Here is a 6,222-nt window from a genome sequence, read left to right as displayed (position 1 = left end):
GTATAACTTATTTCTTAAATGTTTGGTAGAATTCACCAGTGAACCCATTTGGGTCTGGTGCTTTGTATTTTAGAGGGTTATTGATTCAATTTCCTTAGTAGATATAGGCTTACTCAGATTGTCTATTTCTCCTTGTGTGAATTTTGGCTGCTTGTGTCTTTCAAGGTATTGGTCCATTTCATCTGGGTTATCAAATTTGTGGACATAAAGTTGTCCATGGTATTCTTTTATTATCCTTTTTTTCTTTTAAATTTATTCTTTTATTGTTCAAGTACACTTGTCTCCATTTTCCTGCCACCACTTTACCCTGCCCCACCCTATTATTCTTTTTTAAAAAACTTTATTCATTTACTTTTAAAGAAAGGAAAAGGGAGGGAGAAAGAGAGGGAGATAAACATCAATGTGAGTATCAGGTCCCAGGTACATCAATCAATTGCCTCTTGCACACCCCCAACTAAGGAGCTGGCCTGCAACCCAGGCATGTGCCCTGTCTGGGAAATGAACCAGCAACCTTTTGGTTGGCAGGTCAGCACTCAATTCACTGAACTATACCAGCCAGAGCTTTATTATCCTTTTAATGTTTGTGGATCTGTAGTTATAATCCCTCTTTCATTACTGATATTAGTAGTTTGTGTCCTTTCTCTTTTTTCTTAGCCTGGCTAGAGGCTTATTAATTTCATTGAATTTTTCAAAGACTCTGCTTTTATTTTCATTTCTTTTCTCTATTGATTTTCTGTTTTCAATTTCATTGATTTCTGTTCTAATTCTTGTTATTTTTTTCTTCTGCTTACTTTGGATTTAATTTGCTCTTTTTTCTAGTTTCCTAAGGTGGAAACTTCGATTATTGATTTGTAGATTTTTTTTTCTAACACTATAAATTTTTCTTGCTAATACTTTATTTAATTTTATTTATTCTTTTAATCTTCACCCAAGGACATACTTATTGATTTGAGAGGGAGAGAGAGAGAGGAACATTGATTGGTTGCCTCCCATACCTGCCCTGACAGGGAAGCAAACCCACAACCTTTTGGTGTACGGACAATGTTCCAACCAACTGAGCCAGCTGGTCAGGGCCACTCCCACCTTTCTGATTTCTGTTTACAAAATAAATCTAGTGTCATTAGATTTTATTTGTTTTTTTCTCTTGCCCTGTTGCCAGAGGTACTGCAATACTGGGTCAATGCGCAGAGTGGATGGAGCAAGCTCCTATTCCACTTCCCAGCTCCAAAAATTCATTTGAAAAAAAAAAGAAAAAAAATCCATTTGATATAATGTCTTCAGATAGAGGACGTATCAGATATTAAACTGATAAGAACAGATACTACACTTCATCTTAGTCAAAAGGCCAAGAAGCCATAGGTGTCATTAGATTTAGCATGATTATTTACATAAATGCATCAGGAATGATAATTGGCCACATAGGCCTTTAAAAGTTTGCTTTGCTGGAAGTTTTCATAAGGAATTTCACATTAGACTTTTAAAAGCCATCTGAAGACTAAAAGGTCCAGTCAAGAACTTGCCACCGGCCCTGGCTGGGTAGTTCAGTTGGCTAGAGCTTTGTTTCCATATGCCAAGGTTTCGGGTTTGATCCCCGGTCAGGGGCACATATAAGAATCAACCAATGAGTGCATAAATGAGTGGAACAACAATTCAATGTCTCTCTACCTCCCCCCACCCCCAACCAGCCAGAGCTGTTAGTTAAACATTTACTAGTACACCACTAGACACCTCCAACTCAATATGTTCCAAACCAAACTCTCCTCCTGTCAAACCTGTTCCTCCTCCTAGAGACCCAATCTCTCTGTGAATGATGTCACCACAGACTCAGGTGTCAAGCAAAAAATCTTTGGAGTTGTCCATGGCTCCTTTCTCTGCATCACTCACCATATCAATCGCTGAGTCTTATCAACTCTCCCTCAGAATTCTTTTCCTGAATTAATCCTCTCTGTCACTATCTTAGTTCAAACTCCCACCATTTTTTATTTTAGTAAAAATATTTTATTTCTTTACTTTTATAGAGAAGGGAAGGGAGGGAGAAAACACCAATGTGTGATTGCATGCCCCCTACTGGGGACCTGGCCTGCAGCCTAGGCATGTGCTCTGACTAGGAATGGACGTTTTGCGAAACGACATCCAACCCACTGAGCCACATCAGCCAGGGCAAACTCCCATCATTTTTTGCCTGCACAATTGTAATAACCTCTTGAGTGGTTTACCTGCCTGTAGTGCACCTGGGCACTATTTCCCATAGTCTTCCTAAAACACATGAATGCAACTGAATCACTTGCCAACATGAAGACTATAGCTGGCCCTCCTTTACCTGTGGGACAATGTCCAAACTCTTTATCCTCACCCAGAAAAGCTTTTGTGTCCCTGACTGGTGTGGCTCGGTTGTTTGGGCATCATCCTGCAAAGCAAAAGGTCATTGGTTTGATTCCTGGTCAGGGCACGTATGAGAGGCAACCGATCGATGTTTCTCTCCCTTTCTTTCTCTCTGCCTTTCCCTCTCTCTAAAAATAAATAAATAAAATCTTTTAATAAACGCCTTCATAATCTGGCCTTTAGACTCATAGTTCCCACCTCTCCCTACCATATACCCCAGTATGAATTCCATATTGTTCATCAAATGTGTCCTACTCTTTCAAAACGTTTTGCCTTGGCCCGTGTTATTCCTTCTGCCTGAAATCCTCTGCACCACTCAGAGCCTGGGGACTTTCTCCTCCTCTTTAAAGACCCAGCTCAGCCCTGGCTGGTGTGGCTCAGTGGATTTAGTGCTGGCCTGCAAACCAAAGGGTTGCCTGTTGAATTCCCAGTCAGGACACATGCCTGTGTAATGGGCCAAGTCCCCCATGGGGGGCTCACAAGAGGCAACCGCACATTGATGTTTCTCTCTCTCCCTTCCCTCTGTCTAATAAATAAATAAACAAAATCTTAAAAAAAAAAAAAAAGACCCAGCTCAGGGTTAATATTCTTTGTGAACTTTCCCAAGAAAAGTTAGTTTCTTCACCTCCATACACATAATCTGTTTGTACCTCTAATAGAGGATTAATCACATAGTATTGTAGCTGCCTGTTTTTTACAGGTCTGTCTTCTCCACTAGACAATCTTACCCCAGTGCCTAACATTGCACTTGCAACATAATGGGAGCACAAAAGTGTCGTTTAAAGACTAGTTAGGAGGGTGAATGAATGGAGTCGATTCCTAGCTCTGATAACTGGACTGTTAACTGGTTTCTTGTATAAAAGCATCTATCTTAGGCCCTTTTTCTGGTGTCTCCAGCTCCTTAGTCCTACCTTGGTGCTCTGTCTGGCGCCTTAGTCTTCTCAAGAATAGCGCTTCATCTAGCTCTAGCCAGACCTTCTGACATCTGGCACTCTGCTCTGGAAGCCCAGGCCCCATTGCAGAGCCTCTGTCGCTGGCTACCAGATACCCTGGCTGCCGACCACCTGCCTGTCCACGCTTCCTGCGAGTGTCTGCTGCATCCTGGTTACCCAGATGTTTCCTCTACCTGCCTGTCTACATAGCTGGCTGGGGGCTGTGCTGCTGCTTTAGGATCTCCTGCTTTCTACTAGTTTGCCCTCCCTGTTCAAACTTCCCTTGCCACGAAAGTCATCCTATCTCTATCATTGTCCAACTAAAAGATTATGTAGTGCACACTGATTAAATTCATGAACTCTAGACTCTAACTGACTAAATTCAAATATCACCTCTTCCACTTATAGCCAGTTGTATGATCTTGGGGCAAGTCACTTCATGTGTTTGAACCACAGCTGGCTTATGTGCCAAATGGGCCTGATAATGACAGTTACATCATAAGGTTAATATGAGGTTTAAATAAAATAATGTGCTTAATACAGTACCTGGCACATAGCAAATACTCAAGAGCTATTTGCTATCATTATTATTTTTATGTTCCCAATATCTGTGACAGAGCTGACACCCAACAAATGTGTGTTGAGAGGGGAGGAGGAGAAGAAATGAGAGTCACAGGTTATTCAAGCTTTCCTTATCAAAGTCTACTCAATCTGCTAATCCTACTCCCACCTCAGATGCAAACACCGTGTAGCCATTTGGTTCTGTAATTCAGCTGTTTGTGACATCCTACCTCCTTCAGGAATCCTTTGCCATCAAGAGCCAATAGCTTTGCTCTCCTAATCTCCCGAGATCTAAAACTCTCCCAATTGCCCACCCCCACTTTCCAGCGCAATTACATGCATTTATCCTGACTCCTTTGCCCCAGATTGCATTGACCCCTAGATGTGTCACTGGTGTCACCATCTCTGGACTACACATTTTACACATTAGCCCACTCCCCCCACTACGTGTATGTGCTTTCTGTATTTTCGGTGTCACTCAACCCTTATTGCCTCTGGTTGTCAGGATAAGGACTGTGTGTAAACTAATGAGAACAGACAGAGCTCTGGCACAGAGAAATGTTTAAGAATTGTTTTGTGATAAAGATTAAGGAGAGGAGGTAGAAGCTGGAAGGTGGAGAGGACTTGTGTCTCCCCTTACTGTTCACCCCAGCAGGGGCAGAAAGCATGCTGTCTCTTTCCTGGTCATTGGCTACATTCCACTCAGAGGCCGGAGGGGCAAGCCTGGACAATGCAAATGAGCTGTAGATGGGACTTAGCCAAGGGGCCTCCACAGGGAGAGCACCGGGGCTGGCTAAAAGGGAATAGCAAAGGAAGGTGCCTACATTTCTCAGCACCTTCTTTGTTTCCCCAAGCTGCAAAGTACTCTTTTCTCCCAGAGACACAATACCAAAGTGCAAAAGCTCCCTCCCATGAGGAGCCTGAGTCTGAGAGCACTTGCAGACTGGGTGGTCTCCTAGTCTTTAGCCTTTGGTATGACACTCAGGATCTGTCCTGTGCCCACTATGCACAAACCCTATACAAGGAAGGCAGTGTTAAACCTAGGCAGAACTGGAAGGTGTCATCACAGGTTTTTGCTGTGGCATAGATCGCCAGAGCATGAAAGAGCAATTTAGCCTACAAGTGCCCAAAGGGGACAAATTTAGCCAGCTCCTCACCAACTTCCTACTATAGATCTATTGGCTTCACTTGACCTTGTCCAGGAATGCATGCTGTGAGCACCTGCATGGGCACAGTGTGGCAACGGACTCTTGCCCCCGTGAAAGTCCATTCATTCACCTATTTAAAGAGACTGGGGTCTAGGACAGTTTCTTAATTCAGTCTCAGCTCCCTACTTGGTTTTGCTTCCCTTTCTCTCTCCCCTCTATTAACGACTCAATGTCTGTTTCCTCTTCAGGACTGCAGTCCCCGGCATAGTGGTCATTTATGCCTGATGCAGATGCCGAAGAGACCCACAAAAATGTTTGGGAACTTTGAAGCCTAATTTGTCTGCCTGGACTCCTCCCTCACTGAGGCCGGCGTTGGAGTGGGGCAGCTTGACCTCTGCTAGGTACTCAGAGCTGCAAAGCGTTTTCAGTTGAGCTGGAAACAGAGGCAGAAGCCCTGCTGGCATTTCTCGCTCACCCACCCCCATCATGTGAAAGGCAGAGTTCAAAGCACAGTGACAGGTTAAGCTCCTTATAAGGAAATGAACCTCCTCTTTCCTGCGCGGATCTTTTTATTTTTTCTTTTTTGCTTCTATACGTTTAAAATGCACTGTAAAAACTATACCGACAGATTCACAAAACCCATTCCCCTGAGAGTGAGGGACAACTAGGAACGAAAGGAGAAGAGATGGGCGGGGCGAGTCTGAGAAAAGCGAGTGAGCGAAAAATTTCAGGGATGAGTCATCAAAAAGAAGCTGGGAAAGAGCGGAACTAGTCATCTGAGCTGGGAAGGAGACGAGCATTCATTAGACCCAGATCGTGTCAATCACATCTGTTCCACAAATGACCTGAGAGCCTGCCGGTCTTCTCAGACGGAAAAGGGGTCCCGGTGGGCGGTCTCAAGGCTTTGAAATAGGAAAAGGCAGCGCAAGCAGCCGTCAGAGGCGTCTGAGGCAGCGCAGGCAGGTTTGTTAGAAAGATGGCGTTTGCCATCAAGGTCACATGGCCACTTTAGGGCACTAACGGAAATGCCGGTGAGAATAATAGAAAGAGCCACCATAGGATCCAGATTTTCAGAAGCAGTCTAGAATCTATTTTTTTTTCCAGTTAGACTCGTAAACACATTTGTGTTTGTCAGAACACCTGTCCTAAAAACATCAAGATAGTATGTGAAGGGGTGGAGTTTCCCTGGGGCTCTTTGC

The 6,222-nt window shown here is 43.7% G+C and overlaps 1 pseudogene; it reads right to left on the bottom strand.

The window, feature by feature from the left end:
• Positions 1 to 1,139: 1,139 nt before the first annotated feature.
• LOC129071140 (uncharacterized) lies at positions 1,140 to 1,357 on the bottom strand (annotated as a pseudogene).
• Between the last annotated feature and the right edge of the window lie 4,865 nt (positions 1,358 to 6,222).

The sequence above is a fragment of the Pteronotus mesoamericanus genome, unplaced genomic scaffold, assembly GCF_021234165.1.
Source record: "Pteronotus mesoamericanus isolate MK-2021 breed Mesoamerican mustached bat unplaced genomic scaffold, CSHL_Meso_final contig_256, whole genome shotgun sequence".
In the NCBI taxonomy this organism is placed as follows: Eukaryota; Metazoa; Chordata; class Mammalia; order Chiroptera; family Mormoopidae; genus Pteronotus; species Pteronotus mesoamericanus.
This window is presented reverse-complemented; position numbering and strand designations above follow the sequence as displayed.